Consider the following 19,823-nt stretch of genomic DNA (forward strand, 5'->3'; position numbering starts at 1 on the left):
AAGTATAACAGGTAGGGGGGGATGGGCCTGGGTCCGCCTGACTGAAGTGCACTGCACCCACTAAAACTGCTCCAGGGACCTGCATACTGCTGTGATGGACCTGAGTATGACATTTGAGGCTGGCATAGAGGCTGGAACAAAATATTTTTAAAGATTTTTTTGAGGGTGGGAGGGGGTTAGTGACAACTGGGGTCATCCCCGATTCTGTCCGGTGGTCATCTGGTCACTTCGGGCACCTTTTTTTGCCTTGGTTGTAAGAAAAACAGGACCAGGTAAAGTCGACCAAGTGCTCGTCAGGGACGCCCTTTTTTTCCATTATGGGTGGAGGACGCCCATGTGTTAAGCACTCCCAAGTCCCACCTTCGCTATGCCTCCAACACGCCCCCATGAACTTTGGTCGTCCCTGCGACAGAAAGCAGTTGGGGATGCCCAAAATCGGCTTTTGATTGTACAGATTTGGGCGACCCTGTGAGAAGGATGCCCATCTTCTGATTTGTGTCGAAAGATGGGCGTCCTTCTCTTTCGAAAATGAGCCTGCATGTTAACTGCATTACTGAGTGAGGTCCATTTGGCATTTGTATGTTACATAACATAAGAAGCCATACTGGGTCAGACCAATGGTCCATCTAGCCCAGTATCCTGTTTCCAACAGTGGCTAAGCCAGGTCATAAGTAAATTTAATTTAATCTTCTCAAGTAAGTGGGTACATATCAACAAACCAAGTCCCATGAGGGCCCGGCAGCAACTCACCCCACACAAGGATACAACCCTGCGGTCCGCCAAGATCATCATCAGCTCCAGTGCATCAGGACCCGTTCACTCCCAGCATCTATTTTCCATCAACACTTCAAACAACATTAAATTCTCAAAGTTCACTCAGAACTTCTAAAACCCATCTGTTTCATAAGCTGCAAGACCGGACCAATGCCAATATGGGCCATGCTTTGCCACATTGTGCCAGGGCTATTTCCTTTAACTTCTCTGTTGCCTTTGATCTGATAGATCACGTATAACTTTCACTTAGACTGCATTCAGCGAGACAGTTCTCAGCTGGTTTTCTTCATTTTTGTAAGATAGAGCATTATCAGTCTCCTGTAAATCCTCTACATCTTCTCACCATCCTCTCATGCAGCACACCACGAGGATCAGTGCTTGCTCCTCCATTATTCAACATATTTCCAAGTCCCCTTACTAAACTCATTCAGAATCATAAAACCCATGCATTTTACTATGCAGATATTCTTCCTGACTATTTTGACCCCCTTCATAATGATCTTAAAGGATTCAAGCCTGTCAGATCAAAGTTGCGAGGTGGTTGTCTGACAATTGTTTGGTTCTGAATCCATTTAAGACAGTCTCCATAAGGTTTTATGACAGATCTTCTCCTCCTTCTGTGTTTTTCAATCCGGGACAAGAGATCATTTACCCTAGTCACTCATTTTAAATAACTAGGGGTGCTTATGGATCAAAGCCTGTCTTTTGAGAATCAGATAGGATCCCTGATTATAAAAATGCTTCTCAACTCTGAGACAATTTTGTTGTGTTCAGTACTATTTGGCCAAATCCTCCTAGAAAATCATGCTATAGGCACTTAGAGCATCACAGCTTGATTATTGTAAGTCTATTTATGTTGACCTTCCCCAATACCTCATTAAATGTTTTCAAACTCTACACAATATGGCCATAAGAGTTCTCTCCCATGCAAGTTGACACAATTGTGTCGCACCCTCAACTGATTCACCATCACTGGCTTCTGATTGAATACAGAATTTAATATAAGAGGTTTACATTGACATATGAAGTATCCCATGATGGTACTCCCTCCTACTTATCTGTCATTACTGCACATACTCAATCGAGAGCATCAAGGGCCCTTCATAACGGTCGATTGCTTGTGCCATACGTTTGACTTGCCCATCTGAATTCAGCTTGCCAGCATACATTTTTCTGTGCCACTCCTGCTCTTGAACTCTGTGCTTTTACACATCAAATCCTCATTTTCCAAGCTTAAATCATCTTTGAAAACATATCTATTTGAAATAGCTTATCATGTTCAATGGCAGCTAATTGTGGATGATTCAGGAGCAGCTATTTCTCTATAACCCATTGTTCTTTACTTTCCTTTATATAATTTGGAGTTCCTTTCATTAATCTATTCTATTTGAGTTTGTAAACCACTCCACTGTATTTTTCTCATGAATGGCAGTTTATTGTGACCCTGGGCAAATCACTTAACCCTTTATTGCCCCAGATGCAAAAACTAAGGAGTCCTTTTACTAAGCTGCGTAAGCGTCTATGAGCGCCCAACGCATGCCAAAATGGAGTTACCACCCAACTACCGCGTAGCTCTTGCGGTAATTTCATTTTTGTTGCAAGTCCGATACGCGCATCTGAGAAATATTTTGTATTTTCTGGTGCGTGTAACGGACGCACGCCAAGTGACATTTGGCATGTGTAGGTCATTACCACCCGGTTACCGCATGACTCTTTACCACTAGGTCAATGGCTGGCAGTAAGGTCTCAGACTCAAAATGGATGTGCGGCAATTTTCATTTTGCCGCACGTCCATTTTTGGCAAAACTAAAACAAAAGGTCTTTTTTACAGGTGCTCTATAAAATGGATTGGCGCGCACCCAAACCCCACGCCTATACTACCGGAAGCCATTTTTCAGCACACCTTTGTAAAGGGACCCCTTAATGCGAGCCCAGTAGGGACAGAGAAAGTACCTGCATTTAGTATATGTAAATCACTTTGGTTGTACCCACAGAAAGGCAGTATATCAAATCCATGACTATTTCCTTTCCGTTCTCCCTATTGAATGAAATGAACCATAACCACCAAGTTTCGTTATAGTTGTTTTAAATCCAGCCAGCTAAGTTTGGCTGACGAGAGTTAAGTGAACCTTCATCGATAACCTAGCTAGCTAGGCTGCAGCTGAAAATTAAGCTAAGGATAGTTGTGAACCATAACTGGCTATCTTGGCCTCTCAGCAGCACTTTGAATATCTATTTTGATGTAAATACTTTGCTCTTGGAGGTGAAGGTCAAAGTAAGAGAGAAGCAATGGTTTTCCCATGGCTGGCTACAGGTTTCAGATATAATTGTTTTTCTTTTACAACAGACAGCACTATAATTTACAGCATTTCCAAGTGTCTGTTTTTATTAACTGTTCATAAATTTTGTCCCTGAAAGATGTATTGTATTCCCTTGCAGCACTATCTGCCCGCAGTAAAAACCAAACAAAAATCAAACCTTTACACAGCTGAACAACAGGCTGTCAAATAGCTATTACTTGAAATAAATTAAAAAGTGGCATCTATATAAAAATATAGATATTATATAATTCAGGAAACGTTGCTCGTAACGTGTGAAAGACAGCTGTATTTTATTGTGCATTTCTTTTGTAGATAGGTCGTACTTTCTGAAGTGTCTTACTCTTATAGCTATTCTGCAGATCTACACATCTTTCTAAGCAGTCATCAACGTGCTGATAGATTATACAGATCATAGAGTTCTGGGTATAGTGAATTAAGGTGTGACAGATGCCTTTGTTCCTTCCATTTTTATGGTTGTTCCTCTTTCTGTCAGAGAATTTTTATTTCTATTTATGAAATGTTATTTCTTTTTTGCATTTATTGCCTCTATTATGCACTTCTTATGCACATTTCTCTAACAGCCTCCTGGTTTTCATACCCATTCAATCAGTAGTCAAGATATGTCTCTTGTGAAATAGTTTTTATATTTCTAATTATTCTTTATTATATACATAATAATAATTATTATTATTATTATTAGCATTTGTATAGCGCTACCAGATGCATTACTTTAATAATCAAAGGACTGATATATGTACTGTAATTAAGGGGTCCTTTTACAAAGCTATGGCACAATTTGGTCTTAGCACACCCTAACCCAGGTCTTTCCAAGGCAATTTTTCCATTAATGGCCATGCATACAGTTCAAACTTCTCTTACTGACCTTTAAATGCATCCATTCTGCTTAGCACACCCTAACCCAGGTCTTTCCAAGGCAATTTTTCCATTAATGGCCATGCATACAGTTCAAACTTCTCTTACTGACCTTTAAATGCATCCATTCTGCAGCCCCCCATTACCTCTCCACTCTCATCTCTCCCTACATTCCTCCCCGTGAACTCCACTCACTGGACAAATCTCTCTTGTTGTCCCCCTTCTCCTCCACTGCTAACTCCAGACTTCATTCCTTTTCCCTCGCGGCACCTTATGCCTGAGACTTCCTGAGCCTGTACGTCTAGCTCCATCTCTACCTGTTTTCAAATCTATGCTGAAAACCCACCTTTTCACCACTGCTTTTGGCTCCTAGCCACTACTCAATTGCCCTCCCCTTGTTCCTTCTCACCCAGTACTTCCCTCGCCCTTAATTGTCTTGTCTGTCTGTATTTTTAGATTGTAAGCTCTATTGAGCAGGGACTGTCTCTCTGTATCAGGTGTTCAGCGCTGCGTGCGTCTGGTAGCGCTATACAAATGCTAATAATAATAATGCATTAATTTTATGTGATGAAAACATATGGAGCATAAATGTAATACCCAAATTAAACTTTTGTAAAAAAAAATGAAGGAAAAGCCTCAAAAAGCTCAAAAATCAGAAAGATTTGAAGAGCTGTTGTGATCGAATTGATCTTCACTTCATCACTGGCAAAAACCTTCAAAAATATTCAGTTTCTTTTAACAATTTTTATCAATATATCTAGATAGTGCAATCCTTATAGTATTCCAAAATTCATTGTCCATTATTATTGACTCATAGTACAAGTGTAGAAAGCACTTACCTTAATAGAACAAGAGTAAATATGCAGGATAAAAATCCCCGGGGGCAACTGAAATGTTGGAAGCATTCACTATAGAAATGCTAAATAGTACTAGTAGTATCCTGCATATTACTCTTGTTCTACTAAGATAAGTGCTTTTCTACACTTGTACTATCAGAGCTTACTAAACCATGCTGTAGGCGCACAAACGTTTTAGTGCGCACTAATTTTTAGCGTGCACTAATGCTAGAGACACCCATAGGAATATAATGGGTGTCTCTATCATTAGCGCACGTTAAAAAGTTAGCACGCCTACAGCGCGATTTCGTAAACAGGGCCCTAAATGTTTTCTTTGTTAGGACCCCCGATGCAGGTACATGCTGAAACACGGCCGTGTCGGGTCGCATCAGTAAAGTGGTTCCAATAGTGTGGCTCCTTTTGATTGTCTCCACCTTTTCCTCTTCGCCATTTATGCAAGAGAGGATTACTGGACATTGCTGATTCTCCCTTGTTCCCATCCTTTCTCATGTTTGATCTATTCTTACTGTACACCACCTTGAGTGAATTCCTTCAAAAAAGCGGTAAATAAACCCTAATAAATAATAAATAATTATTAGGTCTTTTAATTGGCTCTTGCAGTACCTGTACTGCATTTACACATTATTTTATTATATAATTCAAGGGGTAATTGTATAACTGCAAGCAGACGTAAAAAGTGCACGCATACCCCCTAATTCTATAATCCTAGGGCCCGATATTCTGACTGTGGGAGTTAGCCGGGTTGCCTCCCACCATCGGCGTTGACCCAGCTTATTCAATGCTGGGCCATTTCAGGTGACCAACATTGAATATCCAGTTTATTTTTGGCCGGTTTAAACTTAACCGGTCAAGCCGATATTCAGTGCAGGCTGGTTAAGTTTAAAAAGATATACCTGTTATTTTGGTGGCCCAATATGACCATATACCCAAATAGGGGATACACCACAATTCCCAGAGCCAAACTCACAATCTATTTCAAAAAAGCTCCAGTATTAATTCAAAAAACTTTTAATTGTTTTAATTATATTAAAAAATACCTCTCTAATCTTTATCTCTAACTTCTTACCCTGCGCTGCACTAAACAATATCTACAACGACAATGAAAACGGCATTCATATGGAATTATATGCACATTACAGTCACACAACAATCTTAGTTGATATCATGATACTTAGTCTCTATAAAACAGTGATTAACGCCACGCTTTCCACGTGACCACTGTATTGCAGTCAGTCAGTTGTGTTTGTCCCAAATGTGCCACTGTTCAGTTCAAGCAGGAACACTCCATTAGCCGTTCATGCTCACACATCCCACTTGTGCAGCATTATACAGGAATGTAAGAAGCCAGTGAAAAACTCCTTATTGAACTTCTGATGTTTTCAGTATATACCGGTTCCCCAATGCTGATCCGCATTTCACTAGATCTTCCTCAGGAGGAACCACCGTTATATCTCTACTCGGCTACATGCCGGTTAAAGGCTCCCTCAGGCTTGGACCTCGTAACGCCGCATCAGGATACTCATGAACTCCTGATGCGGTGTTACGAGGTCCAAGCCTGAGGGAGCCTTTAACCGGCCGTTTTCACACTAAGATTATAGAATACCTATTACTTAACACATGTGACTGTAACATTCATGCATGTAAGAGCTGATTAAGCACTACGTGGCATTCTAAAAAATTAGCTAGCAACTTAGATAGCACACAACTGCAAGGGGTCTTACACAAAGGCAGAGCACGGACGGGTCCCATATTTATACATGTTAACTTAGGGGCAACTACCGCTGGCCCAACACGGGTGCCAGTGGTAGTTCCACCCCCAGTGCTAGCAGAAATATTGAAAAATATTTCTGCAGGGGGTTACCTGGTGGTAATCAGGCAGCATCGCACACTGCTAGGTTACCAAGGGAGCCATTACTACCACCTTAATGGGTAGAGGTGAGTGCTCCCCTTCAAAATGGCCGTGTAGTAAGTGCGAACTTACCACACTTGATGAGGTCAGGGGCAGGGGGTAGAGATAGTTTGGAGACAATGAGGAGGGACTTTGTGCTGGGGGAAGGGCTTGGGGGGTTGTCATTCAGGGTAGAGGGATTGAAGGGGGAACTGGATCAAGGGGAGATAGGATAGGGGGTCTGATCTTGGGGTGGCTATGTTCAGGGAGTTGGGTCTTCATTGGAGACTCATTGGTCCTTCCATATAGAACTATGACTGTGCTACTGAACTGTCAGTTGCACAGCTGTAGTTAATACCACCTTTTGAAGTGACATTAAGTGCACACACCCCTACCCATGCCAAGCAGGTAGTGTAAGATTTTTACTGCATTGGCTGGTTTTAATGTGCAGTAATTGTTAGTGCATGTCCACATTAATGGCTACCGCATACTAAAAACTGCACTAACTGCTTAATGCAAATTAGTAAAAGGCCCCCATAATCTTTCTGATCAGTATCAGTGTAACTTGGATGCTGCCCCTCTTCTACAGCCCATGCAAATATCACTCCCAATACACAGCATTTATGAAGAGCTGAAGAGTGACCTCAGGGTTGGAGTTTCTTAAAATCAGGGGAAAGAATTTAAGGGGTGTAGTTATCAACATAAGTTACTGTTAAAATGTGTTATTTTACCACTAACATGCAATTTTAGCACAGGTGCCATTTTAAGTAATGAGACCTAGTTACGAATCACTGCAGTTATAGTACGTAAGAACATAAGAGCAAAAGAATAGCCATACTCAGATCAATAGTCCATCTAGCCCCAAATCCTGTTTCCAATAGTGGCCAATCCAGGTCACAAGAACCTGACAGAAACCCAAATAGTAGCAACATTCCATGCTACCGATCCCAGGACAAGCAGTGGCTTCTCCACGTCTTTCTCAATAGCAGACTATGGACTTTTCCTCCAGGAACTTGTCCAAACCATTTTTAAAACCAGATACACTAACCACTATTACCACATCCTCCAGCAACAAATTCCAGAGCTTAACTATTTAAGTGAAAAAATATTTCTTCCTATTTGTTTTAAAAGTATTTCCATGTAACTTCATTGAGTGTTCCCTAGTCTCTGTACTTTTTGAAAGAGTAAAAAATTGATTCACTTCTACTCGTTCTACACCACTCAGAATTTTGTAGACCTCAATCATATCTCCCTTCAGCCATCTCTTTTCCAAGCTGAAGAGCCCCAACCTTTTTAGCCTTTCCTCATACGAGTGGAGTTCCACCCCTTTATCATTTTGGTCGCTCATCTTTGAACCTTTTCTAATTCCGCTATATCTTTTTTGAGATATGGCAACCAGAACTGAAAGTAATACTCAAGGTGAGGTTGCATCATAGAGAGATACAGAGGTATTATAGTACACGTGTTATTTACCATCCCTTTCCTAATAATTCCTAGCATCCTCTTTGCTTTCTTGAACACCGCCACATGCCTGCCGCATTGAGCGTGCCATGAGTGGGAAAGCGCATTGAGCCTGCCATGAATGGGAAAGCACGGGGTACAAATGTAACAAAAATAAAAAATACTGGGCAGAAGATTTTAGCATATTGTCTGCAATGACATCCAGACCTTTTTCTTGGCTGCTGACTCCTAAGGTGGACCCTAGCATCAGTAACTATGGTTTGGATTATTCTTCCCATTCTGCATCACTTTGCATTTGTCCACATTAAATTGTATCTGCCATTTGGATGCCCAGTCTTCCAATTTCATAATGTCTTCCTGCAAGTTTTCACAGTCCACACATGTTTCATCAACTCAGAATAGTTTTGTGTCATCTGCAAATTTATTGACCTCACTCGTCCAAATTTCCAGATTATGTATAAATATGTTAAATAGCACAAGTCCCATTACAGATCCCTGTAGCACGCCACTATTCACCCTCCTCCATTGAGAAAAATTGCCATTTAACCCTTTCCTCTGTTTTCTGTCCAATAACCAATTCCTAATCCACAACAGAACATTGCCTCCTATCCCATGACTCTGAGGTTTCTTAGGAGTCTTTAATGAGAAACTTTGTCAAAAGCTTTCTGAGAATCTAGATGCACTGCAACAATTGGCTCACCTTTATCCATGTGTTTATTCATACCTTCAAAGAAATTAAACAAATTGGTGAGGCAAGACTTCTCTTGGCTGAATCCATGCTGACTCTGTCCCATTAAACCATGTTTATCTATGTGTTATGTATCCTGAAATTGTATTCTTTATAATAGTTTCCACTATTTTACCCAGTATTGTTGTCGGGCTTACTGATCTGTAATTTCTCGGATCACCCCGGAACCCTTCTTAAAAATCGGCATTACATTCGCCACCCTCCAATCTTCAGGTTCTATGGATGATTTTAATGACGGGTTACAGATCACTAAAAGCAGGTCAGCAGTTTCATGTTTGAGTTCTTTCAGTACCCTAGGGTGCATGCCATCTGGTCCAGGTGATTTACTACTCTTTAATGTGTCGATTTGGCTCAGGACATCTTCCAGGTTCACTGAGGTTTCTTTCAGTACCTCCACATCATCACCTTTGAAAACCGTTTCAGGTACAGGTAAATCTCTCACATCCTTTTCCAAAAAAAAAAAAAACAACAACAAAGAATGTATTCAGTCTCTCCACTTTGGCTTTGTCCTCCCTGTGTGGACCTTTTGCTCCTTCATGATCTAATACATCTTTAAAGTAGCCCATGCTGAAAACTATGCCCTTTATATTCTTTAGGGAGAAAAAAAGGGTGATGTAGAGACAATGCCAAAGAAATAGTAGACAATAGTTTCAAAGAAACTTTTTTGTGCCTATTGTTTATTGATTAAACTACTGTGTTACTGTGTTTGCATTCTATTTTTATGAATGCTATTATCCACTCTTTTTTTCTTTCGTTTTGATAGAAAAGAATGGAATACTATCATAAAATTAAAATAGCTGGCACCAAATTTTCATGTATATAGCATTCATTACTATGCATTTGTACCTAACCCATGCTGATTTTTGCTGTTAGGGCACATTAAGTGTAAAAACCTAATGCACTTTAGTAAAATATACCCCTTGGTGTGCACTAAATCTGTTTAACCTATGAATTAACATGCATTTGATCAGTTAGTGCATTCTAAGAAGTTCTAACAACATTGAAAACTTTTTTTTATTATTAAAATGGATTTGTGAAACAAAAGTCAAAAAATTGGGGATAAACTCCCCCCCCCCCCAAAAAAAAAAGAACCAAAAACAAAGCAAACATTTACCTCCCTGTTTATTAAGCTGCACAGCAATACAGACACAGCCCATTCAAAGTGAAAGAGTGAATGGGCTGTGTCGGCATTAGCGTACCACCAGCCACTAGTGTGGCTTAGTAAACAGAGAGGGTTAATGTGTAATGCAGTGAGTCCCACCATGTGGAATGCCTTGCCACTAACATTATGTACAGAGAATGTTCTTCCAAAGTTTAAAGCCAAGCTAAAGGCTCATCTGTTTCATGCAGCCTTTAATAGGTGATCTAGGCATATACGTAGATATGAACGACTCTTTAGTCGGGGGCTGTTGGACCACAGCAGAATTATTTGTATTTTTGTTCATATCTCTGTTCATGATGTCTTTTGTATGTTATTTATTTATTATGGATTGTAACTTTATTTTCTATTATTTTAATTTATGTACACCGCTTTGATGGTCTGCCTCTAAGCTGGAAATCAAATAAATATAACCATTGAACCTTTGAACCTTTGATTTTTGCTCATCCAGACTACATTGCACTCCCTTCCCCTTTTCCCTAAGCTGAGTGGGAGTCCTCCCCCTCCACTCCTGTCAGTGTATGTGTGTGTGTGTGTGGGGGGGGGGGTGCTGTTTCACTTTCACATTTTTAATAGTGAGGGATAGGTAAGCTCTGCAGGGCTCCAGGGAAACTTTAGGGTCCTTTTACAAAGGCGCACTGGAAAATGGCTTGTGGTAGTGTAGGTGCAGGTTTTGGGTGCGCACCGATCCATTTTTTAGTGCATCTATAAAAATGGCCTTTTTTATATTTTTGCCAAAAATGGACGTGTGGCAAAATGAAAATTGCTGCGCGTCCATTCTGGGTCTGAGACCTTACCGCCAGCCATTGACCTAGCAGTAAAAGACTCATGCGGTAATCGGGCGGTGATGAGCTATGTATGCCAAATGCCACTTTGCGCGCATCCTAAAATTAAAAAAATATTTTTCAGACGCCTGCCGAAAATGAATTTTACCACAAGGGCCACGTAGTAACTGGGCGGTAACTCCATTTTGGCGCACGCTGGGCGCGCATAGGCACCTACACGGCTTAGTAAAAGAGGCCCCTTTATGTCCCGCCTAGTGATTAAAAACACTATATTGAAGCACCACCTCCCACTGTCAGCAATGCAGTTGGAGGACTCCTGCTCAGTTTAGAGGGAACAGTGTAAGACCATTCCCCCCCCCCCCCCCATTTCTTTTAAGGAACCCAATTTGATTCAGTGTTTTCACACATACAGAAGATTTCACATAAAGCCTTGTTAGTTCAGTGCATTTTGGAGCCCTGAGTGTGCCTGATCTGGTCAATACTTTTTGGATTTGCTTCTTTCAGATTCCTGATCCCCCCCCCCCCCCCCCCCCCCCCCAGAGCAAGTCTGTTTTACTATGCTGCCGCCTACCTCCTCCACAGTCCTTTGCCAGCAGTGGATGTGGTGAGAGACATACAGATAAGGAATAGATTAAGGACAGGGCACTAGTACAACGTTCTGTCTCATTGTGCCCAATTTGTTTCCATTGCCAGTGACACTTGGCCTGTGTACAAGCTCAGTGGAAAAAAAAAAAAAAAAGAAAGAAAGAAAATAAATGAACGATGCTCCTCCATCAGTTGATTAGCCCGGATCATTCCTTTCTGTACAAGCAGAGCCAAGTCCCTGCGCCCTAAATCTTGCTGGCTGGAATTGTGGGGAGGGAAAGCAATTTAATTAAGCTAACTCCATTGACCTACTAGAGCTGCTGCTTAATAGCATGACTCCCTGGAGTCTAGGGCAGGTAAAATTGAATGAAAGCCACAGAGCAGTACTTTCCTACGCTGAGCACTTACAAACCTTTGCCAGGCACTTTGGGATGAGCGACCAATGAGAGGAGGGCTTTGCCCTGCCTTGGTAGACTGGGATGGCATTTTGTGCTGTACCCGCTGAACAATGTGAAGTATCAGGGATCTACTCCCGTGAGTATCTTGTGCAGAATAAGCTGCTGATTGTGCTGTGTGTTGCATTCATCCATTCCGAAGACAACTTTTCTTGCTTTTTGGGGGGGTGGGGGGCTGGGGAGGGGGGATTCTCTCCTCCTCTTCCGTCATGTCTTACAGATGTCTTGTAGTTTGGGTTTTCTTGTTGTTTTCTTTTCTGGGGAGTGCTTGTGAAGAAAGGAGTAGCGTCAGCCTGCGAGCCTGAATGACTGTTCTGTAAGTAAAAGTATTATGCAGAGGCACTGAGTGAGCTCATTCTGTGTGGGAAAGATTTTCAGAAAGGGCAATAAATTACACTTAGGAGACAGGATGGATCGGGGTGGGGGTAGGGGGGAGATGAAACTGCAGATGTCAGTAAGACATTAAAACGGAACATAATGGACTGTTGTGCTACTTGTAAATAGAAGGGAAAAAAAACTCTACTAATAATTAAAGGAAGCCTAAATAATTCTTTTAGTTATTAGCTACAGATATTTTGCTGTGTTCCTGCTTTCCTTGTTTAAATATTAAGGGGCATGGTGAATCCTGCTTTTAAGGGACACATTTCGAAGACCAAACTGGCTAATTTGTAAGGAAGTGATCCTTGCCCTCGGAATATTCTGCTGTAAGAACATTATTTCTGGTCCCCGGAGTCTTTCTGTGTGCAGAATCAATTGTTGTAGTTGACTGCTTTTCATAGCAGTCTTATGCAGCAGTCAATAATCAGTGTAAGCTTCCCCATACTCCCTCAGTTTTTCAGTTATTACTTGATGGAAGATAGTAATTTAGTTTTTGGACGTGAACTTCAACAGACATTTTTTCTTAAATCTTTGGTAGAGACTAATAGTAGAAACCTGCAGGAAGGTCCTTCAGCTACTCCGAAGGGAGCGGAAAAACTCGTTTGTTAACAGCATGAGACTGTATACACAGTGGAAAAGACTCAGGAAAGAGTTATGTTTTTGAACTCAGTGCATTTTTTTTTTTTTTTGAAAAACCGGAGCTGTGTAGTTTATAACAACTGGAAACATTGTGCTCTCTATTTGTGCAAAGGGCTATTTTTCAAGTTTTAAGGTGTGATGGTGGTTTCCTCTTTGTATGTTAGAGGCTTCAAACATGCAGTGTTTTTAGAAGTCGTTCATATTAAGAATGCAAATAATATTGAATCTGTAATTATCACTATAAATTCTATATTAAAATAATAATCTGTCTCTATTCAGTATCTGTTACATATGGATAGCAACGTCCAATGCAGTGACAGAAAAGACCTCTCCCATACTTTTCTGTTTTAGCCTTAGCAATAATCTATTAACTGATCCATGCGTCCCTTACCAATCAATTGGTATAGGTAGGGCTTAGTGATGTTCCTGCTTTTTCAGTCTAACGCTTCCCACCAGGGGTTACCAACTATCTGTACATTTAGACAGTCTATTATTATAAAAGCAAAAAATGAACAAAAAAAATAATGATAACGGCATGCTTACTAAACCGATATATTTGAAAAGCCAGAAATAATTGCCCAGTATATATATCCTGTTTTAACACTTTCAAATGTGTCAAGAAAACAAAAGCTTTATCCCCCAGATGCTACACATGGGGCTAGATTCTATATATGGCCCCTAAAAAGTCAGCACTGAAGATAGTGATATTCTATAAGCTGAGCTTAAAGTTAGGCATAGTTTTTAGAGTAGTGCTTATGCCCGGGAGTCATGCCTAACTTTAGGTGTGACCATGTGCACCAACTGAAATGTGGTGCAAATGTATCCCGTGTATTCTATAACGTCATGCGCAAATGCTAGAAGCGCCCCCGTTCTGCCCATGCCCCTCCCTTTTCCACACCCTTTTTTTTTATTCTTGCACAAATTTTAGGTGTAGATCCTGTGCCTAAATTTACTCACGTAAGTTACAATTACATCTAGTTAGTGCCAATAATTGTTTGTTTAAATGCCAATGATTGGCACCGATTAGCTTGTTATTCAATTAAATTGAACATGCAAGTTGAGCACACACCCACATTTGCACACACAATTTTTGGTGACTTTTATAGAATTAGGGGGATGGTGTTCATATTTGGGTACCCAAATTTGGGCATGGATTTGAGAACCACATGCAAACTAATTAGTTAACCAGCCATTAACAATCAATCACCGGTATTAATTGGAGGTAACTTGAACTTAAGTGTGCATCTGTCTATGCGCTGCTCTATAACACTGCACGCCAGGCCCGCTGAGAGGGGGCAGGGGGGACAAGCTTCATATCCTGGAAAAGTGTGAGAAATAGGTGGGTTATGGGCAAGGAATGGGTGTGTAACTTCCTGCGTGCCGCCACCAATGCAGATAATGCAGATGAATCACCACAGAAGCTTTGCAGTTACTGTGTGCTAAGTTGGGCATTTGCTTGGTGGTACGTGCAAAAACTTCACCACGGTTTGGTAAAAGGCCCCTTACATAATATAGCATTTGTTTGTGAGTCGAACATTAGCTCACAGTGGCATGTTTCATGACTCTGCAAATGAAGTTATAGCACACGGAAGTTATAGATTGCTTTCGAATTGGTGATCAGCCCTCAGGAAATGAATTTCCTCGCTGTAATTACCGTTTGTGACTATCAGTTTCTGCATTGTAAAGATATGTGTTCCAGCAAAGGCTAGATCAACTAAAACAAAGTAGTCTTATTCATCAAATAATACAAAGTAGTCTGTGTGAATTTTTTTTTAAAGCAGACTCAAAACAAAATACTGGCCATGATAAAATTGTACTTAATGAGTGATGCAAAAAGATTAAAGAGGGTGATACAACTGCACACATACATACAATGTTATGCCCTCACCCCTTCTGATTTCTCTCTCCCTTCCCTGTGACCTGGATCCCTCCTCCCTTCCACCCAGGATGTAAGAAAAGCCCTGACTGAGCTCCCCCCCCCCCCCCAAAAAAAAAAAAACATAGGTTTCCTCGGGCCTACTTTGTATATCTCTGGTGGTCTAAGGGGTCCCACAGGCAGAAGCAATGCTCGCTTACTGTCTGTCGCAGCTCCAGTCACAAAATGGCCACCATGAACTCTAGTGGCAGACTCATGGTACAAACTAGAAGGGCCTATAGGGTTGGGGGGACTCAGTTGAGGCCTTCCTACCATCAGGGGCTGTTGATAGTGGGGATCTGCACTGCAATGGAGGGAGGGGCACCAGAAACTCTGATGCCACTACCTGGAAATTAACCGGACACCGGCTTGGCAGATAAATTAGGACAGCTTTTTTCCTTGCCTCACTTTAACCACTGAACTGGGTAGTGATTTGAATATCATAGCTAACTGGTTAAGTACCAGCTCTGCCCACAGTTCACTCCAGCAATAACTGGACAGTGCGGACGGAGAGGGGGGGGATTAGTGCTGATATTCTGTGGCATTGTCTGGTTAAGTGCTGTTGACTATCATGATTAGGCAGACACAAGTGATTTAACTGGGCAGAAGACTATCCTGCCTTTTTAATTGGTTTGAATATTGACGGGAAGATATTTTTTTTATTTCAGTATTTTATAGGAAGCCAATGTAATATATGCGGCTAAGCAGTAGAATGATCATATTTATGGGAATAAAATATAAGTTTAACTGCAGCATTTTGAAGAAGTTGGAGCTTTTTCTAGAACTATATACAGTGGGGGAAATAAGTATTTGATCCCTTGCTGATTTTGTAAGTTTGCCCACTGACAAAGACATGAGCAGCCCATAATTGAAGGGTAGGTTATTGGTAACAGTGAGAGATAGCACATCACAAATTAAATCCGGAAAATCACATTGTGGAAAGTATATGAATTTATTTGCATTCTGCAGAGGGAAATAAGTATTTAATCCCTCTGGCAAACAAGACCTAATACTTGGTGGCAAAACCCTTGTTGGCAAGCACAGCGGTCAGACGTCTTCTGTAGTTGATGATGAGGTTTGCACACATGTCAGGAGGAATTTTGGTCCACTCCTCTTTGCAGATCATCTCTAAATCATTAAGAGTTCTGGGCTGTCGCTTGGCAACTCGCATCTTCAGCTCCCTCCATAAGTTTTCAATGGGATTAAGGTCTGGTGACTGGCTAGGCCACTCCATGACCCTAATGTGCTTCTTCCTGAGCCACTCCTTTGTTGCCTTGGCTGTATGTTTTGGGTCATTGTCGTGCTGGAAGACCCAGCCATGACCCATTTTAAGGCCCTGGCGGAGGGAAGGAGGTTGTCACTCAGAATTGTACGGTACATGGCCCCATCCATTCTCCCATTGATGCGGTGAAGTAGTCCTGTGCCCTTAGCAGAGAAACACCCCCAAAACATAACATTTTCACCTCCATGCTTGACAGTGGGGACGGTGTTCTTTGGGTCATAGGCAGCATTTCTCTTCCTCCAAACACGGCGAGTTGAGTTCATGCCAAAGAGCTCAATTTTTGTCTCATCTGACCACAGCACCTTCTCCCAATCACTCTCGGCATCATCCAGGTGTTCACTGGCAAACTTCAGACGGGCCGTCACATGTGCCTTCCGGAGCAGGGGGACCTTGCGGGCACTGCAGGATTGCAATCCGTTATGTCGTAATGTGTTACCAATGGTTTTCGTGGTGACAGTGGTCCCAGCTGCCTTGAGATCATTGACAAGTTCCCCCCTTGTAGTTGTAGGCTGATTTCTAACCTTCCTCATGATCAAGGATACCCCACGAGGTGAGATTTTGCGTGGAGCCCCAGATCTTTGTCGATTGACAGTCATTTTGTACTTCTTCCATTTTCTTACTATGGCACCAACAGTTGTCTCCTTCTCACCCAGCGTCTTACTGATGGTTTTGTAGCCCATTCCAGCCTTGTGCAGGTGTATGATCTTGTCCCTGACATCCTTAGACAGCTCCTTGCTCTTGGCCATTTTGTAGAGGTTAGAGTCTGACTGATTCACTGAGTCTGTGGACAGGTGTCTTTCATACAGGTGACCATTGCCGACAGCTGTCTGTCATGCAGGTAACGAGTTGATTTGGAGCATCTACCTGGTCTGTAGGGGCCAGATCTCTTACTGGTTGGTGGGGGATCAAATACTTATTTCCCTCTGCAGAATGCAAATAAATTCATATACTTTCCACAATGTGATTTTCCGGATTTAATTTGTGATGTGCTATCTCTCACTGTTACCAATAACCTACCCTTCAATTATGGGCTGCTCATGTCTTTGTCAGTGGGCAAACTTACAAAATCAGCAAGGGATCAAATACTTATTTCCCCCACTGTATCAGTTCCAGAATAAAGACAATTGCAGTAGCCCAAATGGGATAATGCCAATGCTTGAACTAATAATCTAAAGTGCTTCTCATAAAAATAAGTTATAATGGAGTGTAATTGATGTAACTCAAAGCACACTTTCTTAACCACAGTTGTCTTTGACTACAGTAACAACCTTGTATCTCTCCCCCCCCCCCACACACACACATACACACACCTACTACTACTACTACTTATCACTTCTATAGCGCTACAAGGCATACGCAGCGCTGTACATCATTCATGAAAAGACAGTCCCTGCTCAAAGAGCTCACAATCTAAATAGGACAGACAGACAAACAGATAGAACAACTAAGAGGTAAAGGATAAAAGGATACAGGGCAAGTGAGTAGTGGTTAGGAGTCAAAAGCAGTGTCAAAGAGGTGGGCTTTCAGCCACCTGATATTCAGCCAGTGGTCATCAATGGTTTTTTAAGCGCTAATCGCTAAATTAGCCCTGGATATTTATGTTTTATGTATCTATTCAACTTGTGCTTTTTTCCAAGACAAGTTACATTCAGGTACATATTTTCCCTATCCTTAGTGGGCTCACAATGTAAATTTGTACCTGAGGCAATGAAGGGTTAAGGGTCCTTTTACTAAGCGGCTTACCGCTCGCTGTACAGGAAGTACCGCCGGGCTACCGTAGCAGCCTGGCAGTACTTCTCATCCCTAGTATGCCATCATTTCCAGCGCTACAAAGATTTATTTTTGTAGCGCCGGAGTGTACCCGACGGTAATCGGGTAGTGCCGCATGCTGCCCAATTACCGCCGGGTTGGGAGCCCTTACTGCCATCTCAATGGGTGTTGGTAAGGGATCCCCCCCCCCCCCCCGAAATGGCCATGTGGCAAGTGCTTTACTTGCTACACGGCCATTTCCTGTAGGAAAGGGAGATTTCCCTTTTCCCAGCTGTGATAAAAGGGGGCCTTGGCACGCATGAAAAACACACACCGTGCCAGCGCAAGCCCCCTTTTGCTGCAGCTTGGTAAAAGGGGCCCTAAGTGACTTGCCCAAATTTACAAAGAGCCACAGTAGGATATAAATCAGGCTCTCCTGGTTCTCAGCATGCTGTTCTAACCATTTGCGTACTCCTCCATAAATATTGAATATCTGGGCATGACCGGCCAGGTGCTAGCTGCCAGCAAATATCAGGGTTCTAGCTTATCAACACTTATCAAATCAAAATCAGAAATGTAAAAAAAAAATTCATAAATCAATATATGGGAGAGAGATAGAGATAGAGGAAATGAGGTTCAGGCTTCTTGTGTGTTTTGATCTATCTATACAGACACAACACAGTGGAGACAACAAGAGGTCAATGGTTAACTAAAGTCCTTTAATGAATATCTTCAAGGAAACACCACCGACTTGACACAGGCCATGTTTTGGTTCAATAGGCCTTCCTCAGGGGTCTATATAAAAGCAACATTATATAAATCTAAATAAATAACAATGTATAAGATAGTACATAAATAACAAGTAAACCAAAAATATATGCTTATGAAAAAATGATAAATCTACAAAAACCTGTGAAATGAGCACATTAACAATTTGAAATTGAATTACATGTAATCTAAAAATATATAAATTAAAACTGGCAAATAAAAATCCTGAAGACAAAATGTTCAGAGATACCACAAACATTAATGCGAATAAAATACAAGATAATAACAGCTATCCAACAAACCTGGGTTTGGTTTTGATGCAATTTGATGAAACACAGTCTCTACTGATACTTCAGCGAAAGTTTCTTGCATCAGCACCCTAAATGTAAGTTCTTTTTTATGTTCATGAGAAAGAATAGAACAGAAATAGTTCACATTAAAATATATATTCAGCTTTGTTTGGTAGTGCTTTGTTTTCCATGCGACGAACAACATTTGGTAAGCTATATAACACTGCCCCATAACAGTGGTTTCGGCACCAATACTTCCGTCATCACTGCCTTTTGGTAATTGTGTGATAGTATAGAGGTTTTTTGTTCCTTCACACACGCGGTTACAGTAGTTTTATTTTACACTGCTTCACACAACTTTGCCTATAGACTTCTTTGCAAAACGTAAAAACAGCGGAGCATCTATTCACTCACTCATACGGATTGTCATGTTTGCAATATATTTGATCCTTATCTTTGTATATTAATTTATGTCACACACTTTTACTCATACATGGGTCCAGTGCACTGCAGCTGACATTCACATCTGTTGTGTTGCTTTGTTCCTTTCTTTCCCTTCCTCCTTCCCCACCTTGTTTTTTCTTTTTCTATTTCCTACCTCATTCCCTCTTCTCTGTCTTCCCCTTTTCTCCCTCCCTTTCCCCTTCCCCTTCCATCCCTCCCGTCCCTTCCTTTCCTTTCCTTTCCCTTTTCCCATTCCTACCCTTCCCTCCCCAACCCTCTTTCCTTCCCCCTCCCTCCCTCCCTTCCCCTTCTCCCTTTCCCTGCACTCCCCCTCACACACACCCCTCCCCTTCCTTTCTCCCTTTTCTTTTTTGCTTATTTTCTCACTTTCTGCTTAGATATTGATTTTATAGTACTTTTGTACAATGTTGAGTATGTTTATCTGTAACATT

The 19,823-nt window shown here is 41.5% G+C and overlaps 1 protein-coding gene across 3 annotated transcripts in view; it reads left to right on the plus strand.

The window, feature by feature from the left end:
- LOC115471036 (poly(rC)-binding protein 3-like) overlaps positions 1 to 19,823 on the plus strand; it is a 1,141,923-nt gene that overhangs the window by 690,739 nt on the left and 431,361 nt on the right. Inside the window, exon 1 of one of the 3 annotated variants that reach the window (XM_030204727.1) lies at positions 11,917 to 11,985. The exons of 1 other annotated variant lie outside the window; for it this stretch is intronic. The gene's annotated coding sequence lies outside the window, so the exon portion shown is untranslated. Of the gene's footprint in view, positions 1 to 11,916; positions 11,986 to 12,174; positions 12,223 to 19,823 lie in introns of those variants that run through there. One more of the 3 variants, XM_030204715.1, reaches the window with a different exon arrangement.

Source organism: Microcaecilia unicolor, chromosome 1 (assembly GCF_901765095.1).
Source record: "Microcaecilia unicolor chromosome 1, aMicUni1.1, whole genome shotgun sequence".
In the NCBI taxonomy this organism is placed as follows: domain Eukaryota; kingdom Metazoa; phylum Chordata; class Amphibia; order Gymnophiona; family Siphonopidae; genus Microcaecilia; species Microcaecilia unicolor.